At 42.4% G+C, this 13,126-nt stretch overlaps 1 protein-coding gene across 1 annotated transcript in view; it reads left to right on the top strand.

Annotated features, from left to right (window-relative positions):
• Positions 1-3,054: 3,054 nt before the first annotated feature.
• LOC129732119 (uncharacterized) overlaps positions 3,055-13,126 on the top strand; it is a 49,741-nt gene continuing 39,669 nt past the window's right edge. Inside the window, exon 1 of the mRNA XM_055692637.1 lies at positions 3,055-3,722. The gene's annotated coding sequence lies outside the window, so the exon portion shown is untranslated. The remainder of the gene's footprint in view (positions 3,723-13,126) is intronic.

Here is a 13,126-nt window from a genome sequence, read left to right on the forward strand (position 1 = left end):
AGCAGTCACACGTTCGTGACTCCGGACAGCTTCGGCATAACAGATGTTCCGAGTCTTCTTTTTCCATGCCACATACTCGACATGTATCATCTTGAAGTTTTTTCATAACCTTCAAATGATAGCGGCTCGGACAATGCCCTGTTATTAAACCAGTATACGTGCTTAGATCTTTTTTTGAAAGATCCAGTATTTTACGAGTCATAGAAACGTTCGGAGTGATGAAACGTTTCGACTGCCTACCGATGAAGGTGTTTGTCCAGTTGGATTCCACTTTCAGAGTTTCCCATGCTTTTAGTTCCATTCTAAGGGAACAAGCGGATAGACCACAGAAGGGTTCTGGTCCTATAAACTGATGAGACGATCCAAGTCTTGCCAATTCATCGGCTCTTTCGTTCCCATCTATTCCACAGTGACCAGGAACCCAGTATAAGTCTACTTGATTATTACAACCCAGTGTTTGGAGTGATTGAACACACTCCCAAACTAGTTTTGATGTGCATGTCGCAGACTTCAAAGCCTTCAACGCTGCTTGACTGTCGGACATCATGCAAATGTTTGAGTGTCTGTATTTCCTGCGTAGGAATCTTTCAGAACATTCTAGTATTGCCTGGACTTCAGCTTGGAAGACAGTTGGCCATTGGCCCATTGGAACTGACAGGTCTATTCCTGGGCCAGTTACTCCTGCTCCCACTCGATTGTTCATTTTTGAACCATCTGTGTAGAAAATGATTGATCTTGGGCGGAGATCAGGACCACCGCGTTCCCAAACATCACGCTCAGGTTCAAACATTCGAAATCGTCTTTCAAAATTGTATCTTTTCTCCATCCGGTCTTCATTGTTGATCACTAGGGGATTGATACGAATAGTTTTTAGAATACCTAGATGACCCGTTAAATCACCCTCAAAGAGCCTTAATGATCTTTTGATCCGTAAGGCACTCTTTTCGGCTTCTAATTGTATGAATTGATGCAGTGGAAGCATAAACAGTAGAGCTTCCAATGCCTTGGTGGGTGTGCTTCTCATTGCACCCGTTATTGAGAGAGTGGCTCAAGTTTTCCAACTTATCTTAAGCACCTTTCTCCCTTGTTTTTGTCCACCAGACTAGTGAAGCATAGGTAATTCTGGGTCTCACTATAGCCGAATAAATCCAATGGATCATTTTCGGTTTGAGTCCCCATTGTTTACCAAAAGTTTTATTACATATCCATAGAGTATTTTTAGCTTTTTTTATTGCCTGCTTTAGATGTGTATTCCAGTTAAGTTTTTTGTCAAGTGGCCAACGTAATCTGTATTCAAAAATATGTCTTCTTGATGGTTCCTGATGAAAAGTCTTGAAGGTAGAAGTGTCGCACGCTTATTTGATGCAAAAATGTAAATGTCCCAATTCCGGGTTCCTCCGGGGAATCTGGATCGTTCCGGGAGTGGCCAACGTAATCTGTATTTAAAAAAATATGTCTTTTGGATGATTCCTGATGAAAAATCCTGAAGATAGAGGTGTCGCATGCTATATTCTGATGCAGAAATGTGAATTCTTCCTCTACGGGTTCCTTCGGGGCCTCCAGGTCGTTCCGGAAGAGGCCAATGCAGCCTATATTCAAATATCTGTCTTTTAAAAGATTCCTGAAGAAAAATCCTGAAGATAGAGGTGTACCACGCTATATTTGGTGCAAAAACGTAAATGTCCCCTACTAAAGGTTCCTCTGAGGACTTCCGGATGAAAAATAGCCATTTTTCGATGAGTTCTTGGCCGATTCCGGATCTTGATGAACCATTCGCTTCAGAAATGATTTTGTCATCTATGCCAATGATGCAAATGAGCATTTTTATCAGGTAACCCATTATCAAATCCATCCAAAAATTAGCAGGTTTGACATGCCTACCGGAACTCAGGAATATTTCCTATATCCGGTGACCTAGGCCAGATTTGGGGTCAGAAAATGAAACTTCAAAAATTTTCCAGTTCAATGGTGTTCGAATTATTGAAACCGAATAACGTTTAGCAAAGCTATAGCATTTCAAATTTCATCAAAATTTTGTCTATCCTACTTATTTTGACTATCCCCTGTATTTTCGCAAATAATTAAAGCCAATATTTCGGTATTAGACGAGCAATCAAATATAATCCGTTATTTCACGCAAATACTTACCTCGTGTAATATCCGCTTAAGTGTCAGCGCTAGCCACCACTTGTCATGTGTTTTAATGTTTATCAGCAAAGTCTGCGTCCAATAAACAAAAACGTCTATTGATTAGAGTTATATCAAACAATAATTGGTTTAGAATCTTTTTCTTTAAAGTGGTATAGATTAGTTGCAGTACTTTGTTGTATTTGGTCTTGTTGCAGATAATGCTAAGCGGTTCATTAACCAACAGTTCACTACCAGTCTTAAAACCAATTATGGTTGCAAATTTACGCTGAATCATCCTTTTCTGCTAGTATTTTTTCTTTCGAATTGGAATTATCATTTCTTCTGATTTTGAAAAAAAAAACTAGTAGCCATCGAATTTTTTAAAACTACAATGGCCCAAGAAGAACAACATTTATAATTATAACATAATAATATATAATAATAGTAATAATACTATATAATAATATAATATTATAATACTCATAGTTGCTTACATCAGAGTTCGCATGTAAGTAATATTCAAACCAACTAGTCAGCCTATACACCAGAGAGGCGCCAAGACGCTCACCATTAGAGCAACTGTCATCATCAAAACGAGCGAGCTGTATAATTTTACATTGACGTTATTCGTTTTGGTGTGACAGTTACCTTAACGGAGAATGCCTTGTCATTTCTCTAATATATTGGTACATTAAAACCAATCTACCACTACTTACTGTCCAATCCCTAGCTCTCACTAGAAGTTCATTTGTCAGTTTATTTTTCAACTCTTGGTTTCTTTTTGACCATCTAGTTAAGCCTACGGCACACTGAATGAATCAGAGATGATTCAACAATGCCAACAAGCAAGAGTGAGAGAAGCAGCGTCTGTAAAAAATCTGATCCAAATTTAATATTTCATTCACCAGCATTGAAGTCTCTTATATAGTGAAGCAGATCTGTACTATCCATAGTTCGGTAGCTTCATGTGTGATTGTTTAAATAGTTTTTTTTTTATAAACAGCTAATTTTTGTAACCAAGATCGAATCAATGCGACAAATTTTATTTGGATTTTTATTTCGTATTGCATACACGTCTCACCGAATTCCAGCTGGATATAGCAAGATTTTTTCTTGATCAATAAGAATTGGGATGAATTCTTGATCGGATTTGCCTGGTGAGAAAGAGAGACGAAGAGTAACAGTACAATCAAACTGGTAGTCAATGAAATCCAGTTGGACTCAGGCCGTCGAGTAGTGCAAACCTAGCCAAAATATGTTCGTCTGTTTTCGTGGTTTTAGTTCCAATTTCTGTTACAAAGATATTCAATAGTAAATGTAAATTTAGAAAACAATAAAAAAAATGATTCTCGTGTGATCTTCTCCGTTTTCTGTGACAATATTTTCAAGCTAGATTTTTGCCAGTGAATTGCTTATTGAATGTTATAGTTGTATTTGTGTATTGCAATTTTTGCGTTTGCGTTTATATATAGAAGAGAGCACTGCTCTGACTCAAGTATTATAGTGATTCCAGTGCGGAGGCAGATTATCTAAGTATTTGTAGTTGTGTAGGTGGTGCATGAATCTTTGTACTAAGCCCAGGCGACTAAAAGGTATGATTTATAGTTCATTCGAAAAAATATCTGAAAAGACCTATTCTCGATCGCATAAAAAAAAATTAATACAAATGGTAAAGACTAAACAAAACGCAGTGTGAGGTCGAGTAGAAAGTAAAGTAATTGTATTTTATAAAAAATTATACTCATAGTGTTATGGTATTTGTAGTATGGCTATTGCATTTTTCAATGCCATATTTTTTATTGAGATTAAATGGTCGTGATTATAATATCGTCTTTTCCTACATTCTACCCACATGCATTGAATATCAGAGGTGGAATTGACGTGGTATGAGGTATTCCTATACCAGAAATTCAATGGCATTGCGAATTTTGCATTTTTGCCACGATGGTGGTTGTGTCTTACGTCAGCGACATTCATTATCTAGAATATTGAAATAATCATATTCCAAGATATTGATAACTGTAATAGTGAATCATTTCATTAAATTATGTTTTTTTTGTGTATTAAAAAGGGATAGTTGCATTTTTTCGTATTTTTTGTAATAAATTTGAAGTTATAGCAAAACTTCTGATGGAAGTCTAGAATGCAAAAATAAAAACCAATTTTCTTCTGAAAAGTTGAGTGTTGAAATGTTTTTTGAATAATTGGATTCCAATGATATTGAAAGATACTGCTAAGATCTTTTCAGAATTCAGAATCAAAAATCTTATAATAATTAACTTTCTGAATGCATCCATTTGCAAGTCAGTTCAAATTTAAGCTTAGAATATTATAAAATAAACACTAAATTTGAAATTAAGAAAACAGTGCTAAGTTTTCCCTTGAAAATTTTATTATTTTGGAATCTTACGTTATTCCGAAACTTGTGGTAGAAAGTTTTTAGATGAAGAATCGTAAGACAATTTTTACTTCAAAGTTGAATTGTCAATTTTTTTTTTGTTCAATTTCAACATTTTGAGGAATAAAACAGGTGTGGCCTAAAGCTTAAAGGTTATAGCTTTTTAACAGTTCCTGTAAATTTAAGTGCCTCTAGCCACCAACATTATTTCAGAGACTTATGTGAGTTTTCTCGTAAATATAACGTTGAAACGACCGGTGAGCAATTACATTGCAACACTCTGAAGTAAGTTTTCCACATCGGCTAGAGGTACCAAATTTCACAGGAATAGTTAAAAAGCTATAATCTCTCTAGGGTAACTATTTTTAGCTTCAAGGTAGCATTTTTTCGTTTTTGTCGACCAGTGTAATCTAATTCCAATGATGCAATAAGATTCAAATAGTAACTTCGAATATTGAAATATTAAGTAACTAGCTTTTTAAATACATTCTTTTTTTGATATATTTCAAAATTACGATTGGAAAATTTGAGTTTCTTAATAAAAAATGCGCCGTTTTTCTTGAATTGCTCATTGTTCTCCAGTAAAAAGTATAGATTTATACAAATATATGATTAATCCAATTTTTGAAAAAAAAAGATTGAATGATATACTAAGATTGAAAATGATAAGATATAGTAGTACTAATCCTATCTTCTCAGCATCGTATCTCGAGGCCAGCTCAGTAGTATTTGACGTCGGAACGAAAAGTTGGGTCCGGATTTCAGTCCGGTCGAAAATCGGAACGAGCTCATTCGGTCCGATTTGGGTCATGTCCCGATTGCTTCCGTTGTGGTTTCGGTCCGGAGTCCGTTCCGAAGTCCGATCTGGAGACTGGGACCAAAAGTTGTCAGTTTTTGTTTTGATCGTTATTTCAGTGAAACAAACAATCAGGGTGTCTTAAGAACGTTGAAAAGTGTTTCATTATATCAGAACAATGCAAAATAAGTTTTTCTGCAAAATTTTACAAAAAATATTTATTGCTTTTGTGCTTTTTTTTGTAAGATTTGGACCACTGCGACCATTATTTTGATCTTTTGTGGTATGCTTTTGTACTTAATTGTTTTTATACATCATGTTTCCTTCGATTAAAAAAACTGGAGATTGAAAAGTGACACACAGCTCGTTTACCGAATGTTAGATTCATATTTCTGTCAAAATTAAGTGTAACAAAAAGTACGTTTACTAAGAATAGCGGACTGCTCTTTTTATAAATAAAACTTTGCAAAAAAAAGTCAATCGATCAATTTTTGAGCTGGGACTCTACCCAAAAATTTTGATACTTATTTTTTCCTATTAACTAGATCTCGACGTTTCAAATATTTCTGAGACTTTTGACATGAAAAATCGATTTCCAACACTTTATGAACACTACCCGTGCAGGATTAATTTCTTAAAATTTTGGAGCTTTCAACTTGATTATCATGCATATTTATATACAAATGTTTTATTTATTACGTAGAAGAAATTTCATGTTCTAATTTTATTATTTTCTTCAATTGCCGGTTCTGATTTGGCTGAAATTTTGCACAGATGATCGTATGGGTTGAGAGTTGTAATTTTGCGCTATTAGTATTTTTTCCTCATAACAACTTTCTTGAAAAAAATACATCTTAAAAAATATTTTCCAGAAACAATTAAATCATTTTAAATAGCTCTTTTTTTAAAAATCTCTTTTGAATGAAAATTCCAAAAAGGCAGCCAAAAAACTAACATTGATGGTTGTCTGATAACGTAGAAAAAAAAAACAACAAAAGTAAGATGTTCCAGTACCAAAAATACTCTCCCATTTTTTGACGTGGGACTACGTCTTTGTTTACTATACTGGGATGCATTCTGTAAAATTGGAAATGAAACTAGTTAATGTTTCGTCAGATTTCAAACGTTAATAATAGCATAACCACATGATGGATAACAATAACCAATGTGTTGTAGCATATTACAAAAATGTAGAACATTTTTGTAATATGCTAGTTATCACTCTTATTTCATTGCTAAGCGGTAAAATTGATAAGTTTCAAGGACAAATTTACGCGAACAATGAACCAATTACATGCGAGCATTCCTAACACAGACGACGCGAACGGACGCCAACCGTTCCCTGTGATTATATTTGTATCAATTTCAAAAAAAGAAATCTACAGTCTCCCCGTCCCAATAGGTCAATTTATTTTTGCTTCCATGAGCTTAGACTAATATGATGTCTCGAAGGTAAAAGTTTTCCGAAAAGTTTGAAACAAACCCCATTCTTGAACTATTCCTATACCTACTGTTAGAATGTTAGATGTCTTGAAAGAAAACATGCTGGTAAAAGCAACAGTACCAGTGGAGCAGAGAAGCGCAGCACAGTGGGGAGTCGCACTTTTTTAAACATAACAGGCAAAGTAATAATCCGTTTGCAAAAAAATCATTAGGGTCTTATGGGGCAACAAGACATATGACATTGATTTTATGAAAATCGGTCCAGCCATCTCTGAGAAACATGAGTGAGATTAAATAGTATCCAGAACACGTTTCTTTCCATAACTTCTGAACCATATGTTCAATCTTCATAAAATTCAAAAGTTAGGGGTTTTTTATGTAGCCCGTTAGTTTGAAACCAATTTTGTTCAAATCGGTTGTGTAGTTTCCGAGATATTGATGTTTCGTGATTTTTACATTTTGATACATAACCTATGAACTAGAAATCATATTAAAATATAATTCAATTGGGTCTTATAGGGCAACTAGACCTTTCATTTGCAATTGATTTCATTGAAATCGGTTCAGCCATCTCTGAGAAAATCGAGTGAGATTGGGAGAGCGTTACACACACAGACATACACACACATATACAGAAAATGCTCAGCTCGTCGAACTGAGTCGAGTGAGACATTCGTCCCTTTTAAGCACTTTTATACCTTTAGTTTTTGCAGTGATTGCTATACCTTTTTAGGAGAAAGGCAATAAGAGAAAGGAAAAAAGTGAAATGATAGAAATGACTTTTAATTTCAACTTCAAGCCCGAGCAAGACCGCAAGCATTGAAATAGTACAATATCAAATTTAAATCATGTTGCGGCCACATGTTTTGATTGTAGCTATAGTTTTGAACAGTCAGCGGGTTACGTTTCTTTCTATAACTTTCGAACCACATGTTTAAACATTATGTAATTCATTGTTTAAGGGTTTAAAAGCTCATTAATTTGAATTCAACTATGTTCATAGCTTCTGAGATATAAGAGCGATTTTCACATTCTGACGCAGCGCCAAAACTAAAAGTCTGATTACAATGAAATTCAATAGCAACCTAAACGGCAAATAGACCCTTCATTTGACACCAAGATAGAAAGAATCGGTCAGACCATTTCTGAGAAAAGTGAGTGCGAAAAAAGGTGCACATACACACGTACACACCCACACACACATATACACCTATACATGCATACATGCAGAAAATGCTCGATTCGTCGAACTGAGTCGAGTAGTATATGACAATCGGCCATTTGGATCACTTTTCTACCTTTTAATTAGCCATTGATCGTTAGGAGAAAGCCAATATGTTTACTTTCATTATGTGATTTCACATTTTTATGAACAACGGACAAAGTTACAATCCGATTGCAATGAAATTCAATAGCAACTTATGGGACAACTAGACCTTTCGTTTGACACTAATTTGGTGAAAATCGTTTCAGCCATCTCTAAGAAAAATGAGTGAGTTTAAACAACCTCAGGATAACTTTTCTTTACATAGCTTTTGAACCATATGTTCAATCATTACGAAACTTGAAAGTTAAGAGTTCTGGAGACAGCCCGATCATTTGCAACCAGTTTTATTGAAATCGGTAATGTGGTTTCTGAGATATTGATGTTTCGTGATTTTTACATTTTGATACATAACCTCTAAACTAAAAATCCGATTACAATGAAATTTAATAGCAATCTGTGGCGCAACTAGACCATTTATTTGCAATTAATTTTATGAAAATCGGTCCAGCCATCTCTGAGAAAAGTGAGAGAGAAAAAAAAGTTGCACACACACACACACACACACACACACACACACACACATACACACATACATACATGCATCTCCGTCCCATAAAACCTGGCCTTCCAGTACGTTCCGAGTCTATTGCCTGGTGGGAATCAGGCAGGAGTAGGATCAGATGGTTGTTCCTGACTTGCGCCGGTCGGTGGAGTCATAGTTGCCCATAAGGCGCTATGACTGCTTACCCTAGCCATGACCTCACTGCTTCGGCATAGACCACCATGGGACCACATAGGCGACTACTCCACCATGGACAAGGATAGCGGCTGGAAGGGGGACCCATTTAACATCAAGATGAACACATTCAAAACGAAAGAGACGAGTGCGGAGGGATTACAAAATCCCTTCGCAAGAGGTGGCATCCAGCGGTCTCCGCAGAAGAAGGCGGAGACGGATGCGGCGAAGTCTGGAGGTGGAAAAACGGCGAATCCGTCGGTGTCCACACCAGACAACTCGGTAGACGGTCCCTTGCTAGTCAAGGCCGTCGAAAGGTGTATGGACACGCGGCCAAGAGTGGCGGCGCTGTCTGAACAACTCGATGCCATAATCGAGTTCTTGGCGAACAGGCGAAACATCGCTGGCGACCTGAAGCAGAGCCTCCTCCTGCTTCGGAGCACCATTGATGAAGCCAGAAAGGAGCACGAAGAACTCGTAGCTCGGGTGAAGGCGGCCGAGAAAGCGGCCTGGACCGGGAGGGCGACTGCATCTAAAGAGGTGCAGACAGACGCCCCCTCGTTCGCGTCGGTCTGCTCCACGGGGCAGGTCGCTAAGCGAACGAGGCAGTCCCCGGGGGAAACGGCCCCCGGGAACACCAAGAAACGGTTGGTCGTGCTACTCCCACGGGAACACACGCCAACCGGTTCAAGGTTCACCGCGGAAAAGGCACAGGTGGAGGCTACGGGCAACCCTTGGACTACCGTAGAGGGTAGGAAGCGTCGGGAAGGTGCGACGCGACATGATGGCGGAGCGGCCAGAGGACCAAAAAAGGTCAAAAAGGCGCGGAGTAGGGGTGATGCCCTCATACTCAAGACGGATGGGTCGAAGTACTCAGAAGTCTTGAAGAAGATGAGGGGGGAAACTCAGCTCAAGGATCTGGGGGCGGATGTGCGGAGTATACGCCGATCTCGCACTGGCGAGATGATACTTAAGCTCCGGAAGGACGCCAAGAACAAGGGGGCTACCTAAAAAACGGTAGCTGAAAAGGTCCTAGGGAAGGAGGTGCAAGTGCGGGCACTCACCTCAGAAGTGACTCTCCAGCTTAAAAACCTGGACGAAATCACTGAGGGGTGCGACATTGCACAAGCCCTAAAAGCGAAGTGCGGGGTGGAGGTGGCTAAGGAGTCAATCCGCCTCCGCAAAGGTCCGGCGGGGACCCAGATAGCTACCTTCCGACTACCGTCGGCGGACGCTAACCTGGCCCTGAAAGAGGGCAAGTTGAAGGTCGGCTGGTCTGTATGTCCTCTGGGCATACTACAGCAACCAGACATTTGCTTCCGGTGCCCGAGGGCGGACATAAGTCCTGGACCTGCAAGGGGCCCGATAGGAGCCAGCTGTGCAGGCGATGTGGAGGTGCAGGCCATAAGCAAAGGACTGTGGGGAGTCTCCCAAGTGCATGGTATGTTCCAGGAAACGGGACGCCAAACACTTTATGGGAGGCCCCAGGTGCCCAGCCGGTAAGCCGGCTGCGAAACCACGGGCGTAAGGGTGACGCAACTGAACCTGAACCATTGCTTCGTGGCTCAGCAGCTGCTACACCAAGCAGCCACTGAGTCGTTGTCGGACATCGCCGTCATATCGGATCCCTACCGCACCCCTCCCGGAAACGGTAACTGGGTTGCGGATAAGTCCAGTTTGGCGGGCATATGTACGACGAGCAAGCTCCCGGTTCAGGAGGTTGTCTTAACCTCAGAAGAAGGGTACGTAGTTGCTAAGGTGAACGGAGTGTTCTACTGCAGTTGCTATGCTCCGCCACGTTGGTCTACCGAGAGGTTCACCCAGATGGTCGACCTCCTATCCATTGAGCTAACGGGCCTAACGCCGTTGGTGGTGGCGGGCGACTTCAACGCTTGGGCTGTTGAGTGAGGAAGTCGCTTCACGAACCAGAGGGGCCAGATCCTGTTGGGGGCTTTTGCAAAGCTCAACCTAGATCTGGCCAACGTTGGGAACAAAAGTACATTTAGCAGAAATGGTGCGGAGTCGATCATCGACGTGGCGTTCTCCAGCCCAGGACTGATCAAGAACTGGAGGGTAGACGATGGCTACACTAATAGCGACCACCAGGCGGTCTGTTTTAGTGTAGACAACAACGAGAGGCGGCAAGCGACGGGTAGAGCCAACACTCCGACCGTTCGCGGGTGGAAGACATCGCACTTTGATGCCGAGGTATTCGAAGAGGCAATGAAAAGGGAGTGCGAGGGGGGCAGTTGGCTCCGCCCGACTGCTGACTAACTAGTTGCTATGCTATCGCGGGCGTGCGACGCCACCATGCCTAGGACTCGCCAACCAAGGAATGGAAAGCCACCGGTTTACTGGTGGACGGACGCGATAGCCGGACGCGATAGTGCGTGCCTCCGTGCAAGACGGAGGATGCAGCGTGTGCGAAACGAAGAAGAGAGGACAGAGCGCCGCGCAGCATTCAGTTCAGCAAGATCGATGCTAAAGAGTGCGATAAAGGCCAGCAAGAGGGCCTGCTTCGATAGGCTATGTGCGAGTGCCAATACAAATCCGTGGGGTGACGCCTACAGGATCGTAATGGCCAAGACTAAAGGCGCGCTGGCGCCTGCAGAGCGATCACCAGCGATGCTGGAGCGTATCATCGAGGGACTCTTTCCACGCCACGAGCCAAGTCCTTGGCCTCCGGCGGTCGAGCCTCACGTCCGACGTTCCAGTATCTCAGACATAGACCAGAGATGGTCGGCCAACCTACCGAGCATCCAATCCGTGAGCGACGACAGCCGTGTCGAGGCAGGGGAGGAGGCAAGGGTTACGAATGAGGAACTCATCGTGATCGCCAAATCCCTAAAGGTGAGCAAGGCACCGGGACCGGATGGTATCCCTAACCTTGCGATCAGGCTGGCGATAAAAACGGCCCCTGGGCTGTTCAGGGCAGTCATGCAGAGGTGCCTGGATGACTGTCTCTTTCCGGACAGGTGGAAGCGGCAGAGACTGGTCTTATTGCCGAAGGCTGGGAAACCGCCAGGGGACCCATCGGCATATAGGCCTATCTGCCTGCTGGACACCGCGGGCAAGGTGCTTGAGAGGATCATCCTCAACAGACTGGTGAGGTACACGGAGGGTGTACACGGTCTGGCAAGTAACCAGTTCGGCTTCCGGAAGGGCAGGTCCACGCTGGACGCAATCTCTTCCGTCATCAAGACGGCGGAGGTAGCAATCCAGCGCAAGAGAAGGGGAATACGCTACTGCGCAATCGTCACGCTCGACGTGAAGAATGCGTTCAATAGTGCCAGTTGGGACTCCGTAGCGCTCGCGCTCAGGAGCATCCATGTACCGGTGTCGCTGTACAAGATTCTGGAAAATTATTTCCAGAATCGAGTACTTGTTTACGACACGGAGGAGGGTCAGAAGTGCGTCCCAATTACCGCAGGAGTTCCGCAAGGTTCTATCCTGGGCCCGGTGTTGTGGAATGTCATGTATGACGGAGTGTTGAAACTCAAGTTCCCTGTAGGGGTTGTGATCGTCGGCTTTGCAGACGACATAACGCTGGAGGTTTACGGCGAATCTATCGAGGAGGTCGAGTTGCCGGCCGCGCACTGTATACGCAAGGTCGAGGACTGGATGCGCTCCAGGAAACTGGAGCTCGCGCATCATAAGACGGAGGTCACGGTTGTGAACAACCGTAAATCGGAGCAACAGGCGGTGGTAAGAGTCGGAGATTGCACCATCACCTTGAAGCGATCCCTGAAGCTCTTGGGGGTTATGGTGGACGACAAGCTCACGTTCGGGAGTCACGTCGACTATGCCTGTAAGAGGGCCCCATCGGCTATTGCAGCACTATCTAGTATGATGTCCAATAGCTCAGCGGTTTATGGCAGCAAGCGAAGACTTCTTGCCAGCGTGGTTTCGTCCATACTTAGGTATGGTGGGCCAGTGTGGTCCAGAGCGCTAGGTACTAACAGTTACCGTGGTAAACTGGAAAGTACCTACAGGCTCATGTGCCTGAGAGTTGCGAGTGCGTATCGTACGGTGTCATACGATGCAATCTGTGTCTTGTCCGGCATGATGCCTATCAGCATCGCCATCAAGGGGGACAGAGAGTGTTTCGACCAACGTGACACAAGGGGCATACGAGGTACCAGAAGGTCATTCTCAATGCTCCGCTGGCAGAGGGAATGGTCCAACTCCACAAAGGGCAGATGGACGCATCGACTCATACCGGAGATATCCGGCTGGGTCGGGAGACGACATGGTGAAGTGAACTTCCACCTGACACAAATCCTGTCAGGCCATGGTTGTTCCAGGCAATATCTGCACAGGTTCGGACACGCGGTGTCCCCCATGTGTCCCGAGTGC

This window comes from Wyeomyia smithii, chromosome 3 (assembly GCF_029784165.1).
Source record: "Wyeomyia smithii strain HCP4-BCI-WySm-NY-G18 chromosome 3, ASM2978416v1, whole genome shotgun sequence".
NCBI lineage: Eukaryota > Metazoa > Arthropoda > Insecta > Diptera > Culicidae > Wyeomyia > Wyeomyia smithii.